The 25,894-nt window shown below is 40.7% G+C and overlaps 1 pseudogene; it reads right to left on the minus strand.

Moving 5' to 3' along the window:
* Positions 1-25,894, minus strand: part of LOC128572481 (zinc finger protein 724-like) — a 102,464-nt pseudogene that overhangs the window by 18,798 nt on the left and 57,772 nt on the right.

The raw sequence follows: 25,894 nt of genomic DNA on the forward strand, positions 1-25,894 counted from the left end.
TCATGCAGAATGGCCTCTGTGCCCAGCAAGGCCACTTCATCTTTTTCTGGAACTGCAATGATTCGGAGATTGACCTTCTTCGAATTATCCCACAGCTCTCTGAGAGAATGATCCATTTTTGCTCTCCATTTTTCTTCCTCTTTGAGAGTTTGGGAGCACTTAAAGGCTTTTATCTTCAATGTCAGAAATCCTTTCTTCTTCTTGCTCCATTCTGTTACTGAGGGATTCTAGTGTATTTTTCATATTTTAGAGGGCTGCAAATTCTTCCTTCAGTGTGTCTAAATCTTTGGTGGTTTTGTCTTTAAATTTGTTAAATTCTTGAGACAAGTTTTGTTTCTCCTCGAATTCCTTATTCCACTTTGTTAATCTTGTCTGCAATCCAAATTCTGAATTCGATTTCTGACATCTCAGCCAGTTGTTTATGAATGGGATCTTCAATTACATCTGCCATATCTTTCCTTGGGGTGTTGACCTATTCTCGTTATTCATGTTACCAGAGTTTTTCCGCTGATTCCACCCCGTGGTTATTTTAGTCCCTTTGATTTTTCCCCCTGGGCATTTGCCGAGTGCCTGTACAATGTTGTGGCCTGAGAAATTGGGGCCCTGTCTTGTGTGGTGGGGCAAAGTGGTTTTGTCTTGTTTTCAGCTGGTTTTTGTTCAGCTGAACAAAAACCCTAGTGAAACAGATACTCTGGAGTGAAGTCTGAGCTGTGGAGAAATATCAGCAATTAAGTCACCCCACCCTCCACAGGCAACAATTGGAAAAGGAAAATCATACCTTCTACAACCACACACCCAGGGCAGCACCTGATTTGTCCTCAGGTGATTGGTTCAGTTCAAAAAGTCCAAATCAATTGTCTCAGTCTGCACCTGTCTTAGGTGAGAGAGTTTAAGAGGTCTCTGGGAACTGGATCACAGGGGTCTGGTGACTACTCTGGTGTGGCTGCTTCAGTGCTGCATGGAGTCAGGAGGAGCCACCCAGCCAATAGATCAGTCTGGGAAGGTTGCTGCCTCCTTCCCCACCTTGCACCCCTGTCACACCCAGTGACTGATAGCCCTGCAGTTGGCTGACCCAGTTGCCGTAGTGAATCGGTACTCCAGGAGTTTGCACCTGCCTGAATCACAAGCAATTCTGCCAGGCCGCTGCACTCTGCCTCTCTCTAGCAGGAGGAGGTGAGACCTGAAAACCTCCGGTTCTTGATGAAGGTTGGGGGGTTTTCACTAAGGTGCAGTCTCACCCCTGATTAATGTTACTGACAGAACAGAACAACTTTGCGCTTCCCATGCAGAAGAGAAGCTGAATTGAGTTCCAAATTAGCTTGTCTTTGCTCTTGTATTGTCTATAGGCTGACGATCCCCTGAGGGCCAGGTGCATCTTACGTTCAGTAAAGCGGACCTCTGGGTCAGCCCCACCCTGGGAGTTTCTTCAGTTTGCAAGTTGGAGTTGCCTCAGGCAAATCATATAATCATAGTCTCTGGTTGCCCAGGGAGACAGGCAGTGTGGCTTCAGAATATTCTGTAGTGAGCCGTATTGCTAGCAAAAGAGGGCTGCTGTTTTATGCCTCAGGCAATCACTGCTCAGGTTTAGCTGCCTTCTGGCCAACCATCCTCTCACTGCTCCCGTACCCCAGAGTCTGTGCCGACCGGCTGCAGCCCGGCACTTTCTACACCCCTCGAGCAATCACCCAAGAGTCTGGACTCCTTGGGTACAGACCTCCAGACCTTGGAGCAAGAGCAGAGGGGAGGGTGGGGAGCACTGGGAGCCTGGGGTTGCGGGCAGAGGACACACACAGTTTTACACAGTTTCATGCCTGGCCGTATTGTCACCAAAAGACTGCTGTCGCAGTGTCCTCAGGGAACTGCCACTCTGGTGTGGTCCCCTCTCTGCCGACCATCCTCTCGTCACTCCCATGCCCCGGAGCTGGCACTGACCAGCTGCAGTCAAGGCCCCATCCACACCCCTCGAGGAATCACCCAAGACTCTGAACTCCTGGGGAACTGGCCTCCAGGCCTCAGTGTGAGTGAAGGGGAGCACTGGGAGCTCAGATTTCCAGGTAGAGAGTATATAGAATTTATACAATTTTATGCCTGGCAGGAGGACGCTGTGGCACCCTAGTGGGGGAGGTAGGTCCAGTTTTCAGAGGGCCTCTCCTGTGGAGTGTAGTGGGAGGACTTTTGAACTCTGCCTGATTGTTTGTGGGGCACTCTGAGCCGTTCTCATGGGGGAGGGGACTCCCATCCACTTGGCGATGGATTTTGTTTGTACCTTTTGTTTGTATCCTTGTGGTCGCAGCTCACCTCTGCGGGGTTGACGTGTGTTCTTCAACCTTCTCCCTTAGTGCAGCTCAAATTCACCAGGTTACTTGCTGAATTTTTGTCCTTTAACTCTCCTTCTGGATGGGAGCCTCTGTGGAAAGATGGCTTCGGTCAACCATCTTGTCTCCTCCCCCCTGAATTCTTTTTTCCAGGAAGGCAAATGGAAAGTACACAGGGAGGAAGATGAACTGCGGCTAAGCCTTTGTCATACGATAGTGACCTCGCGGGTGTGAGGCTGTGTGTGTGGCTCGCCCTCTGAGGACAGTCAGGGTTTCTCTGTGGGAAAGCAGAGAGGAGCTCGCTGAGCCGCTCTGCCTCCGCTTAACTGTACACTGCTCCATATACATTACATGCAACCATAAATATATATTTAATCTCTATATGTAATATATATAATTATAAATTTATATATATTTATAGTTTATAATTTTTATTTATATTAAAATTATAAATTTCTGATTTATAATGATACATAATATATCATATGTAATTTATATATGATATATTTATATTATATTTATAATACATTTATACATTATATGTAAATATATATTTACGATTATATAAAAGATTTATGTTATATATTATATAAAATATTTATATTATCTTTATATTTACATTACATATTTATAATACATTTATATTATATAAATATGTAAATATATTATATGTATATATCATATACATTACATAATATTATGTATTGTATAAATATATTTCATATAATATATATTTAAATTTTTAATTTTTATTAAGTCACAGCTGTGTACATTAGTGCAATCAAGGGGTACAATGTGCAGGTTTCCTATACAATCTGAAATATTCTCATCAAACAATTCAAAATGGCCTTCATGGCATTTTCTTAGTTATTGTATGTAGACATTTGTATTCTGCATTTAGTAAGTTTCACCTGTACCCATTCTAAGATGCACCGTAGGTGTGGCCCTACCCATTACCCTCCCTCCAAAGCAACCTCTCTCCTCCCTTCCCCTCCCTTGGTCCTTTTCCCATATCCTTTTCTATAGTTGGGTGATAGCCTTCATATGAAAACTATAAATTAGCTTCATAGTAGGGCTGAGTACATTGGATACTTTTTCTTCAATTCTTGAGATACTTTGCTAAGAAGAATATGTCCGAGCTCCAACCATGTAAACATGAAAGAGGTAAAGTCTCCATCTTTCTTTAAGGCTGCATAATATACCATGATATACATGTACCACAATTTGCTAGTCCATTCGTGTGATAATGGGTATTTGGGCTTCTTCCAAGACTTCGCGATTATGAATTGGGCTGCAATAAACATTGTGGTACAGATGTCTTTTTTATATTGTGATTTTTGGTCTTCTGGGTATATACTTAGTAAAGGAATTATAGGATCTAATGGCAGGTCTTTTTTTTTTTTATTAAATCATAGCTGTGTACATTGATATGACCATGGGGCATCATACACTAGTTTCATAGACCGTTTGACACATTTTCATCCCACTGGTCAACACAGCCTTCCTGGCCTTCTCCCATTTATTGTGCCAAGACATCTACATTCCACATCTACCAAGTTTCACATATACTCTTGTAAGATGCCCCACAGGTGTAATCCCACCAATCCCCCTCTCTCCACCTACCTCCCCCCGCCCTCCCCTCCCTTTCACTCTTCCCCTTATTCTTAGGTTGTAACTGGGCCATAGCTTTCATGTGAAAACCCTAAATTAGTTTCATAGTAGGGCTGAGTACATTGGGTACTTTTTCTTCCATTCTTGAGATACTTTACTAAGAAGAATATGTTCCAGCTCCATCCATGTAAATATGAAAGAGGTAAAGTCTCCTTATTTTTTGAGGCTGCATAATATTCCATAGTGTACATATACCACAATTTATTAATCCATTCGTGGATCGATGGGCACTTGGGCTTTTTCCATGACTTAGCAATTGTGAATAGGGCTGCCATGAACATTCTGGTACAGATATCTTTGTTATGATGTGAGTTTTTGTCTTCTGGGTATATGCCCAGAAGAGGAATTACAGGATTGAATGGCAGATCTATTTTTAGATCTCGAAGTGTTCTCCATATATCTCTACAAAAGGAATGTATTAATTTGCATTCCCACCAGCAGTACAAAAGTGTTCCCTTTTCTCCACATCCTCGCCAAAATCTCTGGTCTTGGGATTTTGTGATATAGGCCAGTCTAACTGGAGTTAGATGGTATCGCAAAGTAGTTTTGATTTGCATTTTTCCGAAGATTATAGATGATAAGCATTTTTTCATATGTCTGAAGGCCGTGCACCTGTCTTCTTCAGAGAAGTTTCTCTTCAAATCCCTTGCCCAGCCTGCTATGGGATCCCTTGTACTATTCTTGCTAATGCATTCGAGTTCTCTGTGGATTCTGGTTATTAAACCTTTGTTGGAGACATAACCTGCAAATATCTTCTCCCATTCTGAGGGCTGTTTGCTTGCTTTACTGACTGTGTTCTTGGCTGTGCCTAAGCTTTTTAGTTTGATCAAGTCCCAGTAGTGTATTTTTGAAGCTGCTTCAATTGTCCGGGGTGTCCTCCTCATAAAATACTCACCCGGACTGATTTCTTCAAGGGTTTTCCCTGCACTCTCCTCTAGTATTTTTATAGTTTCATGTCTTAAGTTTAAATCTTTGATCCAGTTAGAGTCTATCTTAGTGAATGGTGAAAGGTGTGGGTCCAGTTTCAGTCTTCTACAGGTTGCCAGCCAGTTCACCCAGCACCATTTGTTAAATAAGGATTCTTTTCCCCACTGAATGTTTTTAATTGGCTTGTCAAAGATTAAATAATGTTAAGTAGCTGGATTCATCTCTTTGTTCTCTATTCTGTTCCAGACATCTATTTCTCTGGTTTTGTGCCAATACCATGTTGTTTTGATCACTATCAATTTGTGGTATACTCTGAGGTCTGTTAGTGTAATTCCTCCCGCTTTGTTATTATTTCTGAGTAATGTCTTGGCTATTCGAAGTTTTTTCTGTTTCCATATAAAACGAAGTATTGTTTTTTTAAGGTCTTTAAAGTATGACAGTGGAGCTTTAATAGGGATTGCATTGAAATTATATATTGTTTTGGGTAGTATGGACATTTTAACAATGTTGATTCTTCCCAGCCATGAGCATGGTATATTTTTCCATTTGTTACTATTTTCAGCTATTTCTTTTCTTAGAGTTTCATAGTTCTCTTTATAGAGATATTTCATGTCCTTTGTTAGATAAACTCCCAAGTATTTCATCTTCTTTGGCACTACTGTGAATGGATAGAGTCCTTAAGTGTTTTTCCAACTTTATTATTGTTGGTATATATAAAGGCTACCGATTTATGAAGGCTGATTATGTAACTGAGATGCTGCTGTGTTCCTTGATCACTTCTAAGAGTTTTGTAGTAGAGTCCCTAGTGTTTTCCAGATATACTATCATATCATCTGCAAAGAGTGAAAGTTTGATCTCTTCTGACCCTATATGGATACCCTTGATCACCTTTTCTTCCCTAATTGTGGGTGGCTAAAACTTCCATTACAATGTTAAAAAGCAATGGAGACAACGAGTAACCTTGTCTGTTTCCTGATCTGAGTGGAAATGTTTCCAATTTAACTTCATTCAATATGGATATTGGCTGTGGGTTTGCTGTAGATGGTCTCTATCAGTTTACAAAATGTCCCTTCTATACCGATTTTCTTAAGTGTTCTGATCATGAAGAGATACTGGATATTATCAAAAGCTTTTTCTGCATCGATTGAGAGAATCATATGGTCTTTGTTTTTTAATTTGTTTATGTGCTGGATTACATTTATAGATTTACGTATTTGAACCAGCCTTGACACCCTGGGATAAAACCGACTTGGTCATGATGTATAAATTGTTTGATGTGTTGCTGGATTCTGTTTGCTAGGATCATTTTTTTTTATTGTTAAATCATAGCTGTGTATATTAGTGCAATCACCTGTACCCATTCTAAGATGCACCATAAAGGTGGCCTCACCCATTACACTCCATCCACCAAAACCTCCCCCCTCCCTTCCCCTTCCTTGGCCCTTTCCCCATAGTCTTGTGCTATAGTTGAGTTATAGTCTTCATGTGAAAGCTATAATTTAGCTTCATAGTAGGGCTGAGTACATTGCATACATTTTCTTCCATTCCTGAGATACTTTGCTAAGAAGAATATGTTCCAGCTCCATCCATGTAAACATGAAAGAGGTAAAGTCTCCATCTTTCTTTAAGGCTGCATAGTATTCCATGGTATACATGTACCACAATTTGCTAGTCCATTCGTGGGTTGATGGGCACTTGGGCTTCTTCCATGACTTAGCAATTATGAATTGGGCTGCAATAAACATGGTGGTACAGATGTCTTTGTTATATTATGACTTTTGTCTTCCGGGTATAAACCTAGTAAAGGAATTATAGGATCGAATGGCAGGTCTATTTTTAGGTCTCTGAGTATTCTCCAAACATCCTTCCAGAAGGAACGTATCAGTGGGCATTCCCACCAGCAGTCTAGAAGTGTGCCCTTTCCTCCCTTTCCACGCCAACTTTTCTAGTTTGGGGATTATGTTATGTGGGCTACTCTTACTGGGGTTAGGTGATATCTCAGAGTAGTTTTGATTTGCATTTCTCTGATGATTAAGGATGATGAGCTTTTTTTTCATGACTTTGTAGATCTTGCGTCGGTCTTCTTTAGAAGAAGTTTCTCTTCAAGTCCCTTGCCCACCCTGAGATGGGGTCACATGTTCTTTTCTTGTTAATACCTTTGAGTTCTCTGTGGATTCTGGTTATTAGACCTTTATCAGAGGTATAACCTGCAAATATTTTCTCCCATTCTGAGGGCTGTCTGTTTGCTTTACTCACTATGTTCTTGGCTGTGCAGAAGCTTTTTAGTTTGATCAGGTCCCAGTAGTGTATTTTTGATACTGCTTCAATTGCCTGGGGAGTCCTCCTCATAAAATATTCACCCAGGCCGATTCCTTCAAGAGTTTTCCCTGCATTTCTTCAAGTATTTTTATAGTTTCATGTCTTAAGTTTAAATCTTTTATCCAGTGAGAGTCTATCTTAGTTAATGGTGAAAGGTGTGGGTCCAGTTTCAATCTTCTACAGGTTGCCAGCCAGTTTACCCAGCACCATATGTTAAATAGGGAATCTTTTCCCCACTGAATGTTTTTAATTGGCTTGTCAAAGATCAAATAACGGTAAGTTGCTGGATCCATCTCTTGGTTCTCTATTCTGTTCCAGACATCTACTTCTCTGCTTTTTTGCCAGTACCATGCTGTTTTGATCACTATGGATTTATAGTACAGTCTCAGGTCTTGTAGGGTGATTCCTCCTGCTTTGTTTTTATTGGTCAGTAATGTTTTGGCTATTCGAGGTTTTTTCTGATTCCATATAAAACGAAGTATTATTTTTTCAAGATCCTTAAAGTATGACAATGGAGCTTTAATAAGAATTGCATTAAAGTTATATATTGCTTTGGGCACTGTGGACATTTTGACAGTGTTGATTCTTCCCAGCCATGAGCATGGTGTATTTTTCCATCTGTTACCATCTTCGGCTATTTCTTTTCTTAGAGTTTCATAGTTCTCTTTGTAGAGATCTTTCACGTCCTTTGTTAGGTATACTCCCAAATATTTCATCTTCTTTGGCACTACTGTGAAAGGAATAGAGTCCTTGACTGTTTGTTTGGCTTGGTTATTCTTGGTATATATAAAGGCTACAGATTTATGGGTGTTGATTTTGTAGCCTGAGGTATTGCTATATTCCTTGATCACTTCTAAGTGTTTTGTAGTAGAATCCCTAGTGTTTTCCCGGTATACGATCATATCATCTGCAAATAGTGAAAGTTTGATCTCTTCTGACCCTATGTGGATATCCTTGATCGCCTTTTCTTCCCTAATTGCAATGGCTAAAACTTCCATTACAATGTTAAAGAGCAATGGAGACAATGGGCAACCTTGCCTGGTTCCTGATCTAAGTGGATATGATTTCAATTTAACTCCATTCAATACAATATTGGCTATGGGTTTGCTTTAGATGGCCTCTATCAATTTAAGATAGAGTTTATCAGTTTAAATGTCCCTTCTATACCAATTTTCTTAAGTGCTCTGATAATGAAGGGATGCTGTATATTATCAAAAGCTTTTTCTGAAAGAATCATATGGTCTTTATTTCTAAGTTTGTTTATGTGTTGAATTACATTTATAGATTTACGTATAATGAACCAGCTTTGAGACCCTGGGATAAATCCCACTTTGTCATGGTGTATAATTTTTTTGATGTGTTGTTGGATTCTGATTGTTAGGATCTTATTGAGTATTTTAGCATCTATATTCATTAGTGATATTGGTATATAATTTTCTTTTCTTGTTGTGTCTTTTCCTGGTTTGGGGATCAAGGTGATGCTTGCTTTGTAGAATGTGCTGGGTAATAGTCCTTCTTTTTCTATATTTTGGAAGAGGTATAGTAGTATGGGTACTAGTTCTTCTTTAAAAGTTTGGTAGAATTCTGACGTAAAACCATGTGATCCTGGGCTTTTCTTTTTAGGGAGATTTTGTATAGTTGATGCTATTTCATAACTTGATATAGGCCTGTTCAACATTTCCACTTCGTTCTGGCTGAGTTTTGGTAGGTTGCGTGCTTCCAGGTATTGGTCGATTTCTTTCAGATTTTTATATTTGTGATAGTAGAGTTTCGTGTAGTATTCGTTTATGATTTTTTGAATTTCTGAGGGGTGTGTTGTTATTTCGTCATTATCATTTCTGATTGATGAAATTAGAGATGTTACTCTTTTTCCTGGTTAGGTTGGCCAAAGGTTTATCTTTTTTATTGATCTTTTCAAAAAACCAGCTTTTGGATTTATCTGTTGTATACTTCTTTTGTTTTCAATTTCATTTAATTCTGCTCTGATTTTTGTTATTTCTGTTTTTCTGCTGTGTTTGGGGTTGAAGTGTTCTTCTGTCTCCTGTTGCTTGAAATGTTCCATTAAGTTACTGACTTCAATTTTTTCCGTTTTCTTGAGGAAGGCTTGCAGTGCTATAAATTTCCCTATTAGGACTGCCTTTGCAGTATCCCAGAGGTTCTGGTAATTCGTGTCTTGATTGTTGTTTTGTTCCAAAAATATGGTGATTTCCTTCTTAATCTGGTCTATAACCCATGTATCCTTCAGCATAAGGTTGTTTAGCTTCCATGTTTTTGTATGAGTATGCAGGTTTCTATTGTCATTTAGTTCAACTTTTATTCCATGATGGTCTGAGAAGTTGCAAGGAATAATTTCTATTTTTTAAAATTTGCTGAGGTTAGATTTGTGGCCTAGGATGTGGTCAATTTTGGAGTATGTACCGTGGGCTTATGAGAAGAATGTGTATTCAGTTTTTTGGGGATGAATTATTTTGTAGATGTCTGTTAAGTCCAGATGTTGAATGGTTGATTTTTAAATCTAAAATTTCTTTGCTTAGCTTCTTTTTGGAGGATCTATCCAGGACTGCTAAAGGGATGTTAAAATCTCCATCTACTATGGAAGTGGAGGACATCGAGTTGCTTATGTCTGTTAGAGTTTCTCTTATAAATTGAGGTGCGTTGTCGTTGGGTGCATAAATATGAATAATTGAAATGTCATCATATTGAGTATTACCTTTAACAAATATGAAGTGTTCATCCTTTTCTTATTTTTTGAAGTGTCCATCCTTATCTTTAATTATTTTTCTTGGTTTAAAGCTTATTGCATCTGCGAACAGGATTGCAATGCGTGTTTTTTCCTGCTTTTCATTTTGCCTGGAATGTAGATGACCATCCCTTCACCTTGAGTCTATATTTGTCTTTTTATGTAAGATGTGATTCTTGAATGCAGCAGATATTTGGCTTGAGTTTTTGTATCCAGTCCACCAACCTATGCCTCTTTAGAAGTCAATTTAAACCATTCACATTTATTGAGAGTATTGATAAGCCTTTCAAGAGACCGGTGGACATTTTTAATCCTTTTGTGACTGTGGAAGTTGGAATTTGATCAAAAATTTTTTGGGTGGATTTACTTTTTTCGTGGAGAATTCTGCTGGTCTTTATGGAGGATAGGTCTAATAATGTCCTGGAGAGCTGGTTTAGTTGTGGTAAATTTCTTCAACTTGTGAATGTCATTGAACTATTTAATTTCTCCATCATAAATGAAGCTCAGTTTACCTGGGTACAGGATCCTGGGTTGAAAGTTATTTTGTTTTAAGAAATTAAAAGTTGATATTTTAACTGGGAGGCGGAGCAAGATGGCAGCCGAGTAACAGCTTCCTTGCATCTGGGCACCGTGAGTCTGGGGAGATAGGACTCCAGGCATCTCTGGCTGGTGGGAACTGCCTATCATCACTCCTATGAAAATACAGGGAGTCAGCGAGAGACTTCTGGACCCCAAGAGGAGGACTAAAACAGTGGAAAGCCGGCAAGTGGTCGCGTGTGTTCAATCCGTCTAAACCCGCCCACAACTGTAAGTTCAGGAGCAGCGAGACTGCAAACCAGAAAGGCCTTACCTGTGAACTGTTTTGATGTCCTTGGACTTGGCACTGAGTTGAACTGCCTTGGGGAAGGCCTGAGCGGGAGTGCGGAGAACTTTGGCCGTTGTCTAGGGCCCCAGTCTGAGCCACTGAGCCAGACGGAGCTGATAGTGTTTGGCGGTGGGTCACACGGATCCATTGTCAGTGATCTGCCCCGGCAAGCTCTGCCCTCAGGGTCGCAGAGCTAGAAACGGGTGGGAGCTGGTAACCCAGCAACCAAGTAGCCTAAGGGTGGGGTCTGAGCCGCCTTGCAGCCCTAACCCTCAGGGGCAGAGTGAGATCGGTTTTGGCACACTGAGTAAGTGCATAGCCACTTCAGCAGCGATTCCGGCGAGAAAGCTGGGAAAGCTTCTGCTCAGCAAGTTTACAAGTTCAAAGTGCCTTTTAAGTAGGCTGAAGAGAGATTTAGGGTGTCTACCTGCTGGGGTTTGAGAAATCAGCAGCCTCCAGTCGTATCAGAACTGTGACTAACATCTCATACCCCAGAAGACCACGTGTTGCCCAGACAATATTCAATAACATATACAAACTGCTTTGTTTTTGGTTGTGTATTTTTTTCTTCTTTTTTTTTTTGGTTTGGTTGTTTTTTTTGTTTGTTTATTTTGACGTTGCTGATGTTCTTTTGTTTTTTTAATTTCAATCTTTTCCACACAGATCCCTTTTTCTTTCTCAACTTTACTAGTTTAATTATAATTTCCCATTGCTGCCTTTTTTAATAACTTCAACTTCATTTTTGCTAGTGTTTCTACCGATATAATTTGGTTTTTCACCCAATTTTATCCCCGTAAAGTTTTCTGTTTGCTTCTTTTGGTTTGATTTATAGCATTTTTGTCTTTCCTCTCTACTTGGTGGAGGTGGGGTACTGTGTCTGATCAGGTTAGCAAAGAGCTGCTGACCTCAAGGGAACCACGCAACTGGGCACCCCCAGAAGGTGGGGTTTTTTAAGGTTGTGTCAAAGTACCCTACTGTACACCTATATTGCCCTGTCTCCCTCTTTCTGTGCCTCTCTTCTTTTTGTCAATATTCCTTATACCCACCCCCTCTCCTTTCTCTATCTTTCTTTTTTTCTTATCACTCGGTCCTCCTTTCTTTCATCCCCTTTTTTTGCTCTTCAACCTTCTCGCCCTTCTGGTCCTATAACCCTTAGTCCACAGGAATAAGAACTTAAAGAGCAAGAGGAAGTGAAAGGAAAATTAGGGCAAGGAAACAGATAAAAGAAATCACTCATGAGGAAGAATCAGCAGAAAACTCCAGGCAACATGAAGAACCAGTCTAGAACAACCCCACCAAGGGACCATGAGGTAGCTACTGCAGATGATTCCACCAGTATAGAAATGTTAGGAATGACAGAAAGGGAATTTAGAATACACATGTTGAAAACAATGAAAGAAATGATGGAAACAATGAAGGAAATTGCTAATAAAGTGGAAAATAAACAAAAGGAAATCCAAAAACAGAATCAAATAAGAGATGAACGATATGAAGAATATAAAAAGGATATAGCAGACCTGAAGGAACTGAAACAGTCAATTAGGGAACTTAAAGATACAATGGAAAGTATCAGCAACAGGTTAGACCATGCAGAAGAAAGAATTTCAGAGGTAGAAGACAAAGTTCTTGAGATAACTCAGACAGTAAAAGAGGCAGAAAAGAAGAGAGAGAAAGCAGAACGTTCACTGTCAGAATTATGGGACTTTATGAAGCGTTCCAACATACGAGTTATAGGAATTCCAGAAGGGGAAGAAGAATGCCCCAGAGGAATGGAAGCCATACTAGAGAATATTATAAAAGAAAATTTCCCAAACATCACCAAAGAGTCTGACACACTGCTTTCAGAGGGATATCGGACCCCAGGTCGCCTCAACTCTAACCGAGCTTCTCCAAGACACATTGTGATGAACCTGTCCAAAGTCAAGACAAAAGAAAAGATTCTGCAAGCTGCCAGGAGTAAGCGCCAGTTGACCTACAGGGGCAAATCCATCAGAGTGACCGCAGACTTCTCTAATGAAACTTTCCAAGCAAGAAGACAATGGTCATCTACCTTTAATCTACTTAAACAGAACAATTTTCAGCCCAGAATTCTGTACCCTGCTAAGCTAAGCTTCAGAATTGACGGAGAAATCAAATCATTTACGGATATACAAACATTGAGGAAATTCGCCACAACAAGACCAGCTCTACAGGAAATACTTCAACCTGTTCTGCACACTGACCACCACAATGGATCAGCAGCAAAGTAAGAACTCAGAAATCAAAGGACAAAACCTAACCTCCACACTGATGCAAAAGATAAAATTAAGCAATGGACTCTCACCAAATAAGACAAATAGAATACTACCACACTTATCAATTATCTCAATAAATGTTAATGGCTTGAATTCCCCACTGAAGAGACATAGATTGGCTGACTGGATTAAAAAACACAAGCCATCCATTTGCTGTCTGCAAGAAACACACCTGGCCTCAAAAGACAAATTAAAGCTCCGAGTCAAGGGTTGGAAGACAATTTTTCAGGCAAACGGAATTCAGAAGAAAAGAGGAGTTGCAATCTTATTTTCAGATACATGTGGATTTAAAGCAACTAAAGTCAAAAAAGACAAAGATGGTCACTTTATATTGGTCAAGGGAAAACTACAACAAGAAGACATTTCAATTCTAAATATTTATGCACCCAATTTAAATGCTGCCAGATTCCTGAAGCAGACCTTACTCAGTCTGAGCAATATGATATCTGATAATACCATCATAACAGGGGACTTTAACACACCTCTTACAGAGCTGGACAGATCCTCTAAACAGAAATTAAACAAAGATGTAAGAGATTTAAATGAGACCCTAGAACAACTATGCTTGATAGATGCATATAGAACACTCCACCCCAAAGATAAAGAATATACATTCTTCTCATCACCCCATGGAACATTCTCCAAAATTGATCATATCCTGGGACACAAAACAAATATCAACAGAATCAGAAGAATTGAAATTTTACCTTGTATCTTTTCAGACCATAAGGCACTAAGGTGGAACTCAACTCTAACAAAAATGCTCAAGCCCACCCAAAGGCATGGAAATTAAACAATCTTCTGTTGAATAACAGATGGGTGAAGGAAGAAATAAAACAGGAAATCATTAACTTCCTTGAGCATAACAACAATGAAGACACAAGCTACCAAAACCTGTGGGATACTGCAAAAGCAGTTTTGAGAGGAAAATTCATCGCTTTAGATGCCTACATTCGAAAAACAGACAGAGAGCACATCAACAATCTCACAAGAGATCTTATGGAATTGGAAAAAGAAGAACAATCTAAGCCTAAACTCAGTCGAAGAAAAGAAATATCCAAAATCAAATCAGAGATCAATGAAATTGAAAACAAAAGAATCATTCAGAAAATTAATGAAACAAGGAGTTGGTTTTTTGAAAAAATAAATAAAATAGATAAACCATTAGCCAGACTAACTAGAAATAGAAAAGTAAAATCTCTAATAACCTCAATCAGAAACAATAAAGGGGAAATAACAACTGATCCCACAGAGATACAAGAGATCATCTCTGAATACTACCAGAAACTCTATGCCCAGAAATTTGACAATGTGAAGGAAATGGATCAATATTTGGAATCACACCCTCTCCCTAGACTTAGCCAGGAAGAAATAGACCTCCTGAACAGACCAATTTCAAGCACTGAGATCAAAGAAACAATAAAAAAGCTTCCAACTAAAAAATGCCCTGGTCCAGATGGCTTCACTCCAGAATTCTATCAAACCTTCAAGGAAGAGCTTATTCCTGTACTGCAGAAATTATTCCAAAAAACTGAGGAAGAAGGAATCTTCCCCAACACATTCTATGAAGCAAACATCACCCTGATACCAAAACCAGGAAAAGACCCAAACAAAAAGGAGAATTTCAGACCAATCTCACTCATGAACATAGACGCAAAAATTCTCAACAAAATCCTAGCCAATAGATTACAACTTATCATCAAAAAAGTCATTCATCATGATCAAGTAGGCTTCATCCCAGGGATGCAAGGCTGGTTTAACATACGCAAGTCTATAAACGTTATCCACCATATTAACAGAGGCAAAAATAAAGATCACATGATCCTCTCAATAGATGCAGAAAAAGCATTTGATAAAATCCAGCATCCTTTTCTAATTAGAACTCTGAAGAGTATAGGCATAGGTGGCACATTTCTAAAACTGATTGAAGCTATCTATGACAAACCCACAGCCAATATTTTACTGAATGGAGTAAAACTGAAAGCTTTTCCTCTTAGAACTGGAACCAGACAAGGTTGTCCTCTGTCACCTTTACTATTCAACATAGTGCTGGAAGTTCTAGCCAATACAATTAGGCAAGACAAGGAAATAAAGGGAATCCAAATGGGAGCAGAGGAGGTCAAACTCTCCCTCTTTGCTGACGACATGATCTTATACTTAGAGAACCCCAAAGACTCAACCACAAGACTCCTAGATGTCATCAAAAAGATACAGTAATCTTTCAGGATATAAAATCAATGTCCACAAGTCAGTAGCCTTTGTATACACCAATAACAGTCAAGATGAGAAGCTAATTAAGGACACAACTCCCTTCACCATAGTTTCAAAGAAAATGAAATACCTAGGAATATACCTAACGAAGGAGGTGAAGGACCTCTATAAAGAAAACTATGAAATCCTCAGAAAGGAAATAGCAGAGGATATTAACAAATGGAAGAACATACCATGCTCATGGATGGGAAGAATCAACATTGTTAAAATGTCTATACTTCCCAAAGCAATCTACCTATTCAATGCCATTCCTATCAAAGTACCTACATCGTACTTTCAAGATTTGGAAAAAATGCTTCTGCGTTTTGTATGGAACCGGAAAAAACCCCGTATAGCTAAGGCAGTTCTTAGTAACAAAAATAAAGCTGGGGGCGTCAGCATACCAGATTTTAGTCTGTACTACAAAGCCATAGTGCTCAAGACAGCATGGTACTGGCACAAAAACAGAGACATAGACACTTGGAATCGAATTGAACACCAAGAAATGAAACTAACATCTTACAACCACCTAATCTTTGATAAACCAAACAAGAACTTACCTTGGGGGAAAGACTCCCTATTCAATAAATGGTGTTGGGAGAACTGGATGTCTACATGTAAAAGACTGAAACTGGACCCACACCTTTCCCCACTCACAAAAATTGATTCAAGATGGATAAAGGACTTAAATTTAAGGCATGAAACAATAAAAATCCTCCAAGAAAGCATAGGAAAAACACTGGAAGATATTGGCCTGGGGGAAGACTTCATGAAGAAGACTGCCATGGCAATTGCAACAACATCAAAAATAAACAAATGGGACTTCATTAAACTGAAAAGCTTCTGTACAGCTAAGGACACAATAACCAAAGCAAAGAGACAACCTACACAATGGGAAAGGATATTTGCATATTTTCAATCAGACAAAAGCTTGATAACCAGGATCTATAGAGAACTCAAATTAATCCACATGAAAAAAGCCAACAATCCGTTATATCAATGGGCAAGAGACATGAATAGAACTTTCTCTAAAGATGACAGACGAATGGCTAACAAACATATGAAAAAATGTTCATCATCTCTATATATTAGAGAAATGCAAATCAAAACAACCCTGAGATATCATCTAACCCCAGTGAGAATGGCCCACATCACAAAATCTCAAAACTGCAGATGCTGGCGTGGATGTGGAGAGAAGGGAACACTTTTACACTGCTGGTGGGACTGCAAACTAGTACAACCTTTCTGGAAGGAAGTATGGAGAAACCTCAAAGCACTCAAGCTAGACCTCCCATTCGATCCTGCAATCCCATTACTGGGCATCTACCCAGAAGGAAAAAAATCCTTTTATCATAAGGACACTTGTACTAGACTGTTTATGGCAGCTCAATTTACCATTGCCAAAATGTGGAAACAGCCTAAATGCCCACCAACCCAGGAATGGATTAACAAGCTGTGGTATATGTACACCATGGAATACTATTCAGCTATTAAAAAAAATGGAGACTTTACATCCTTCGTATTAACCTGGATGGAAGTGGAAGACATTATTCTTAGTAAAGCATCACAAGAATGGAGAAGCATGAATCCTATGTACTCAATCTTGATATGAGGACAATTAATGACAATTAAGTTTATGGGGGGGGAAGCAGAAAGAGGGATGGAGGGAGGAGGGTGGGGCCTTAGTGTGTGTCACACTTTATGGGGGCAAGACATGATTGCAAGAGGGACTTTACCTAACAATTGCAATCAGTGTAACTGACTTATTGTACCCTCAATGAATCCCCAACAATAAAAAAAAAGAAAAAAAAATATTTAAAAAAAAATAAAAAAAATAAAATAAAAAAAAAAAAAAAAAGAAATTAAAAGTTGATGACCATCCTCCTCTAGCTTGAAAGGTTTCAGCAGAAAGATCTGCAGTTATGCTAATATGCTTCACCTGTAGGTAACGGTTTTCTTTCATCTGGTAGCTTTCAGAATTTTCTCCTTCATATTAACTTTAGTGAAATTGATTATGATGTGTCTGGGGGATGTCTTATTTCGGTTGAGTCATGCTGGTGTTCTGAAACTGTCCACTATCTGAATTTTGGAATCTCTTGGCATGTCTGGAAAGTTCTCCTTCATAATCTCATGGTGAAGAGACTCTGTGCCTTGTGAAGCCACTTCCTCACTTTTGGGGATCCCTATAAGACGAATATTGGTTTTCTTCAAATTATCTGAGAGCTCTCTGAGAGAGTGGTCTGTTTTTGCTCTCCATTTCTCTTTTTCTTTGAGGGTTTGGGAATGTTCAAAAGTTTTGTCTTCAGTGTTGGAAATCCTTTCTTCTGCTTGCTCCATTCTGTTACTGAGGGATTCTACTGTGTTTCTCAGGTCTTTGAGGGATGCAACTTCTTGTCTCAATGTTTTGAAATCTTTGGTCATTTGGTCTTTGAATCTGTTGAATTCTTGAGATAACTTTTGGAATTCTAATTCGATCTTATTTGCTATCCAGATCCTGAATTCAATTTGTGACATCTCAGCTATTTGTTTGTGCCTGGGGTCTTCTGCTGTTTCTGCCCCACTGATACTTGGGGGAGTTGATCTACTCTGATTATTCATATTACCAGAGTTTTTCTGTTGATTTCACCTCATGATTGTTTTAACTGTTGCCTCTGGCTGTCCTCAGAGTTGGGGAGGTGTATCTCCAAGATTAGACCCCAGTGGGATCACGCAATTGTTGCTGGATCTTTGTAGGGAGTGACCCTGTATAGTTGCTCTGGGGCTGCTCTAGCTAGGTAGTTCTGTTTGTGGAAGCAGCTCCGGTTTGTGACACACCCGGATCCAGCAACAGGGCTGGGGGTGTTGCGCACGGTTCTGGGAGTGCCAGGCGCCCATTGACTTTGGCACAGAGATCCCAGGCTCCAGCTGTTTCTGGCCAGGAGAAGAGCTCTGCGCAGAGGCAGGGAGGGCTCCAAAGGGCACGCAGCTACCAGAGTCCCTGTCCAGATGAACGGGTTAGGGTGGAAGCTGGGAGGACACAGGAGGGAGGACGTAGGGTTGCATGGCTCCCGCAGTTCTTGGTCAGGGAATGTGGAGGCACGGTGGGTGCAGGTCACTGGTCAGGGGTTGCTGCACAGCTCTTATTGAGGTCTGGTTGGCGCCAAGCCCAGGAGTTTGAGGTTGCTATGAGCTGTGATGTCACAGCACTCTATTCAGGGAAACAGCCCAAAGCTCCAGGGTGCCAAAAACATCTCACTCTGCCCCTAAATATTAAGGCTGTAAGGCAGCTCACTCCCCGCCTTTAGGCTACTCAGTCAGTAGATTACTGTGACCCGCCCAATCCTTGCTCTGAGACCCTGAGGGCGGAGTTTGCCAGGGCAGTTCTTTCACAATGCTTCCTACGCCCAGCTCAGTGGCTCAGTCTGGGGCCCCAGACAATGCACAAAATTCTACACACTCCTGCTCAAGCTCTCCCCAAGGCAGTTCAACTGAGTGCTAAGTCCAAGAACACCGAAACAGTTCACAGGTAAGGCCTTTCCGGTTTGCAGTCTCAATGCTGCTCGTACTTACGGTCGCCAGCGTGATTAGGTCAATCAAACACACGCAACCACTTGCCAGTTTTCCACTGTTTTTGTCCTTCTCTTGGGGTCCAGAAGTCCCTTGCTGGCTCCCTGTATCCTCAAAGGGGTGATTATAGGCAAATCCCACCGGCCAGAGATGTCTGGAGTCTTGTCTCCCCAGACTTGCTGTTCCAGTTGCAGGAAAGCTGTTACTCAGCTGCCATCTTTAATCTCAATCCTTGACTGTTTTTTCGACTTGACTATTGTTGGTGTATATAAAGGCTACTGATTTATGAATGTTGATTTTGTAACCTGAGATGTTGCTGTATTGTTTGATCACTTCTAAGAGTTTTGTAGTAGTATCTCTAGTATTTTCCAGATATACAATCATATCATCTGCGAAGAGCGAAAGTTTGATCTCTTCTGACAATATATGGATACTCTTGATCGCATTTCTTCCTAATTGCGGTGGCTAAAACTTGCATTACAACGTTAAAAAGCAATGGAGACAAGGGGCAGCCTTGTCTGGTTCCTGATCTGAGTGGAAATGATTCCAATTTAACTTCATTCAATATGATGTTGGCTGTGGGTTTGCTGCAGATGGCCTCTAATAGCTTGAAAAATGTCTCTTCTATACCAATTTTCTTAAGTGTTCTGATCATGAACGGATGCTGGATATTATGAAAAGCTTTTTCAGCATCGATTGAGAGAATCATATGGTCTTTATTTTTCAATTTGTTTATGTGCTGAATTACATTTATAGATTTACGTATATTGAACCAGACTTGAGACCCTGGGATAAAACCGACTTGATCATGATGTATAATTTGTTTGATGTCTTGCTGGATTCTGTTTGTCAGAATCTTGTTGAATATTTTTGCATCTATATTCATTAGTGATATTGGTCTATAATTTTCTTTTCTTGTTGGGTCTTTTCCTGGTTTGGGGATCAGGGTGATGTTTTCTTCATAGAACGTGTTGGGTAGACTTCCTTTTTTTTCTACCTTTTGGAACAGGTTGAGTAATATAGGTACTAATTCCTCTTTAAAGGTTTGGTAGAATTCTGATGTGAAACCATCTGTTCCCGGGCTTTTCTTTTTAGGGAGGTTTTGTATGGTTGATATTATTTCCGAATTTGATATGGGCCTGTTCAACATTTCCACTTGATTCTGGCTAAGTCTTGGAAGGTGATGTGCTTCCAAGTATCAGTCAATTTCTTTCAGATATTTATATTTCTGAGAATAAAGTTTCTTGTAATATTCATTAAGGATTTATTTGATTTCTGAGGAGTCTGTTATTATTTCATCTTTGTCATTTCTGATTGATGAGATTAGAAATTTTACCCTTTTTTCCCTGATTAGGTTGGCCAAAGTTTCATCTATTTTATTGACCTTTTCAAAGAAACAGCTTTTTGATTTATCGATCTGTTGCATTACTCTTTTGTTTTCAATTTCATTTAATTCTGCTCTGATTTTGGTTATTTCTTTTCTTCTACTGGGTTTGGGGTTAGAATGTTCTTCCTTTTCGAGTTGCTAGAGAAGTCCCATTAAGTTGTTAACTTGTTCTCTTTCCATTCTCTTGAGGAAAGCTTGCAGTGCTATAAATTTCCCTCTTAGAACTGCCTTTGCAGTGTCCCAGATGTTCTGATAGTTCTTGTCTTCATTGTCGTTTTGTTCCAAAAATTTTCAATTTCTTTCTTTTTTTTTTCTCTCTCTTATTTTTTTTTTTATTGTTCGGGATTCATTGAGGGTACAATAAGCCAGGTTACACTGATTGCAATTGTTAGGTAAAGTCCCTCGTGCAATCATGTCTTGCCCCCACAAAGTGTGACATACACCAAGGCCCAACCCACCTGCCTCCTTCCCTCTTTCTGTTTCCCCCCCTTAACCATGATTGTAATTCATTGTCCTCATATCAAAATTGAGTACATAGGATTCATGCTTCTCCATTCTTGTGATGCTTTACTAAGAATAATGTCTTCCACGTCCATCCAGGTTAATACGAAGGATGTAAAGTCTCCATTTTTTTAATGGCTGAATAGTATTCTATGGTATACATATACCACAGCTTGTTAATCCATTCCTGGGTTGGTGGGCATTTAGGCTGTTTCCACATTATGGCGATAGTAAATTGAGCTGCAATAAACAGTCTAGTACAAGTGTCCTTATGATAAAAGGATTTCTTTCCTTCTGGGTAGATGCCCAGTAATGGGATTGCAGGATCGAATGGGAGGTCTAGCTTGAGTGCTTTGAGGTTTCTCCATACTTCCTTCCAGAAAGGTTGTACTAGTTTGCAGTCCCACCAGCAGTGTAAAAGTGTTCCCTTCTCTCCACATCCACGCCAGCATCTGCAGTTTTGAGATTTTGTGATGTGGGCCATTCTCACTGGGGTTAGATGATATCTCAGGGTTGTTTTGATTTGCATTTCTCTAATATATAGAGATGATGAACACTTTTTCATGTGTTTGTTAGCCATTCATCTGTCGTCTTTAGAGAAAGCTCTATTCATGACTCTTGCCCATTGATATATGGGATTGTTGGCTTTTTTCATGTGGATTAATTTGAGTTCTCTATAGATCCTCGTTATCAAGCTTTTGTCTGATTGAAAATATGCAAATATCCTTTCCCATTGTGTAGGTTGTCTCTTTGCTTTGGTTATTGTCTCCTTAGCTGTACAGAAGCTTTTCAGTTTAATGAAGTCCCATTTGTTTATTTTTGTTGTTGTTGCAATTGCCATGGCAGTCTTCTTCATGAAGTCTTTCCCCAGGCCAATATCTTCTCGTGTTTTTCCTATGCTTTCTTTGAGGATTTTTATTGTTTCATGCCTAAAATTTAAGTCCTTTATCCATCTTGAATCAATTTTTGTGAGTGGGGAAAGGTGTGGGTCCAGTTTCAGTCTTTTACATGTAGACATCCCGTTCTCCCAACACCATTTACTGAATAGGGAGTCTTTCCCCCAAGGTATGTTCTTGTTTGGTTTATCAAAGATTAGGTGGTTGTAAAATGTTAGTTTCATTTCTTGGTTTTCAATTCGATTACAAGTGTCTATGTCTCTGTTTTTGTGCCAGTACCATGCTGTCTTGAGCACTATGGCTTTCTAGTACAGAGTAAAATCTGGTATGCTGATGCCCCCAGCTTTATTTTTGTTACAGAGAACTGCCTTAGCTATACGGGGTTTTTTCTGGTTCCATACAAAACGCAGAATCATTTTTTCCAAATCTTGAAAGGATGATCTTGGTATTTTGATAGGAATGGCATTGAATATGTAGATTGCTTTGGGAAGTATAGACATTTTAATAATGTTGATTCTTCCCATCCATGAGCATGGTATGTTCTTCCATTTGTTAATATCCTGTGCTATTTCCTTTCTGAGGATTTCATAGTTTTCTTTATAGAGGTCCTTCACCTCCTTCATTAGGTATACACCTAGGTATTTCATTTTCTTTGAAACTATGGTGAAGGGAGTTGTGTCCTTAATTAGCTTCTCATCTTGACTGTTATTGGTGTACACAAAGGCTACTGACTTGTGGACATTGATTTTATATCCTGAAACATTACTGTATTTTTTGATGACTTCTAGGAGTCTTGTGGTTGAGTCTTTGGGGTTCTCTAAGTATAAGATCATGTCGTCAGCAAAGAGGGAGAGTTTGACCTCCTCTGCTCCCATTTGGATTCCCTTTATTTCCTTGTCTTGCCTAATTGTATTGGCTAGAACTTCCAGCACTACGTTGAATAGTAAAGGTGACAGAGCACAACCTTGTCTGGTTCCAGTTCTAGGAGGAAAAGCTTTCAGTTTTACTCCATTCAGTAAAATATTGGCTGTGGGTTTGTCATAGATAGCTTCAATCAGTTTTAGAAATGTGCCTCTTATGCCTATATGCCCCAGCCCGCGGGGAATTCAACGGGGACCTGGGAAACAAAGGGGTCAGTCGAATAAGGGGACAAGAGACACGAAAGAATGAGAGCAAGTCAAAAGTCTGATCACGCTCCGTCGAGTTTATTTTTCAGCTGGACTTATAAGCACACAAACGAGGAAGTAACTAAGGGCTATTCCTAACGGGGCGGGGAGGGGGCTAGTTTCTGGAAAATTACTAGGAGAAGGACCCTAAGGTGGGGGGTGCATTTTTGAGGAGATATGCAAGGGGAAAGTACCGTTGCTGTTTACGGTTGAATTCCTGAGAATAGTTTGCTCCTAAAATCAAGATAACAAGGGGTATTCTTGTGAGATGTTTTGGCTCCCGGCATCTCCTCCCTTTTAGTTTTTTAAATTGTTGGGGTCTGTCAGTTGTCGGCCTAGAAGAGAGGGCATTAACCTTTTGGGGGGAAGTATTGACCTGATTCCTCCCGCGGGCATAATGACCGCATGATAAGTTTGAGCGTCTTTTGGGGAGGAAAGGAGAAATTTTTACGCTAACCTCTATGCAAATCAGGTTTGCTTCCAAGGGACTCAGAGAGGCTGTTTATGCCTTCCCTCTGCAGTGTCTTTATTGCACCCCGTAAAAAGGTACCCAGGTTGTACTCATATATGATGGTGAGTCAACGTGCATAGCTCTGAGTGCTTACGTGGTTCCTGGAGGAATATCTTCGTTGGCAAGGCCCCGGTCTGCAATGTCGAGTCTATGATAATGGACTTGAATGGGTTTTGATGCCAGGGAGTCAATCTGTGATTTGATAAAATTCACGATTTTGTTAAGAATAATGGGTCCAAGGGTGATTATTAATAGCAAGAATAAGGGGACCTGCAAGGGGCATGAGTAAGGAGTACATGGAGGATTTCCATCACTCGTTTGCCTCAGAAGAAAATTTTTGTTTTTTTAAATCTAAGCTAAGCTTATGAAGTTTGTCAATCTGTGTTTTCATCGGTCGAGTTTTCAGTTAAATAAAAGCGCCAAGCGAAGGGCTTGGTAACTGCTGGAACACATTGGCCCAGTGCCGGAAGGCAGAAAATCAGGAGATAAGGCAGCATCATGGATGGAAGTCCGTGGTTCTGGAAGGGAAAGGAGAAAGATAATCTCAGGGTGGTTTTTCTCCCTGGATTTTAGAATTGCTATCAATTTGTTTTACTAATCTTTCAGGCAGCCATCTGGCTGCATTTTCTTTCATATTTGGACTGCACATAATTAGTCTTAGTTGGGCCAGGATGTCTCTGCCCCAGAGATTGACTGGGAGGCCAGGCACAACATAAGGTTGGACAGTACCAGTGTTGCCTTCCTCGTCTGTCCATTTGAGGATTTCAGCACTCTGTTGGGGGTTGGAGGTTTGGCCAATACCCCGGAGATGGGTTAGGGAAGTAGTGAGGGGCCAGGAAGGGGGCCAGTATTTACTGGCGATTACTGTGGCATCTGCCCCAGTGTCAAGTAACCCTTCAAAAGTTTTGCCGTTTAATTGTAGCTTAAGGAGGGGTTTTTCTTCTGTGATTTGTCTGACCCAATAGGCATCAGAGGAACCGAGGTTATGAGTACCCTGGGTTTTTAGAGAATAAGGATGGTTGGAGGGTAAGAGGGGAAGTAATATTAGCTGAGCTATTCTTTGGCCTGGGTGAATGGTTATAGGGCCGAGGGAGGCGGAAGCAAGTATTTTAATTTCTCCGGCGTAATCGTTATCAATGATGCCGGGGGGAATAGTGAGGCCTTGTAGGGTGGTACTGGCACGGCCAAGAAGAAGTCCGAAAGTGTTGGGGGGCAAGGGACCATAAACCCCAGTAGGGAGGATTTGGATGCCCATTTCAGGTGTTAGTATTGCGCCGGCGGAGGAACAGAGGTCCAGTCCTGCGCTGCCGGCTGTTGCTCGGGAGAGGGAGAGGAGGCTTGGACTTGAGGGGGCGGGTTTTGGGGGACAAACCTGATAGCCCCAGGGGTCTGTGCCCGTTTGGGGGCCAGGGGCTGGCCCCATAGGAAGTTTCCCTGCTTCTGAGGTAAGGGATTGCCTTGGGCGTCTGTTTTTGAATGGCATTCGGACGCCCAGTGTTTGCCTCGCTTGCATCGTGGACAAAGAGTGGGCGGTATGGGTCGTTCGGCCTTAGGGGCCGTGCAGTCTCTAGAAAAGTGTCCTGGTTGTTTACAACTAAAACAAGTTTTTGGGTTGTTTCCCTGAGCGAATTCTTTAAGGGCGGCTCCAATAGCGAGTCCCATGGAGTGAGCGGTGCCGATACCTGCACAAAGTTTAACATAATCAGAAATGGTCTTGCCGCTGCGGTGAGGCCGTATGGCGGCTTGACATGCAGGGTTTGCATTTTCAAATGCGAGATGTTTAATGAACTCGCTTTCATTTTCTTGTTGGCTGATGAGCCTCTCAGCCGCATCGGTCAGGCGGCTGATGAAATTACTATAAGGCTCGTCAGGGCCCTGTCGAATGTTGGCCAAGGAGGTAGTTGCCGATCCCTTGGGAGGGAGCTTTCTCCATGCTTTAAGGGCAGCATTCTGTATTTGGGCCAGGAGGCCGGGGGAAAATTTAGCTTGTATGATGTTACTATCATAGGGACTATGTCCCATGAGTTTATCCCTAGTCCATTTCTTGGAGGTCTTATTTTCAAGATTACGGGCTGCTGTTTCTTTGCAGTTATCAGCATATTCGGTTCTCCAGAGGACGTAATCACCTCCAGGCAGGGTGGCACGGTTTATAAAGAACCAGTCATTTGGGGTGAGCCACCGCTCGCTCAGAGATTCAACTATAGATATAGTGAAAGGGGCTGTGGGGCCATAGAGGGACACAGCAGTTTTTAATTCTTTAACATGCTTGAAATTCAAGCGACGATACTGCTGATTGGCAGTTTCAGCTTTTTCAGCATCTGAGTCAGAGGCCTCGTGGTCATTATCTGAGGCTTCATCTGCCGAGGGGTGTTCATCCCCATCAGAGGGGGGTTTTGGTTCTGATTCGGAAGGGGGATTCCCTTTTATCTTAGTTACAGGAAAGGCGTGCAGCACCTTTAAAGGTTTTTCTTTTGAGCTATGTTTATGGAACGTTGGGGTGGGGGGG

The sequence above is a fragment of the Nycticebus coucang genome, chromosome 20, assembly GCF_027406575.1.
Source record: "Nycticebus coucang isolate mNycCou1 chromosome 20, mNycCou1.pri, whole genome shotgun sequence".
Taxonomy (NCBI): domain Eukaryota; kingdom Metazoa; phylum Chordata; class Mammalia; order Primates; family Lorisidae; genus Nycticebus; species Nycticebus coucang.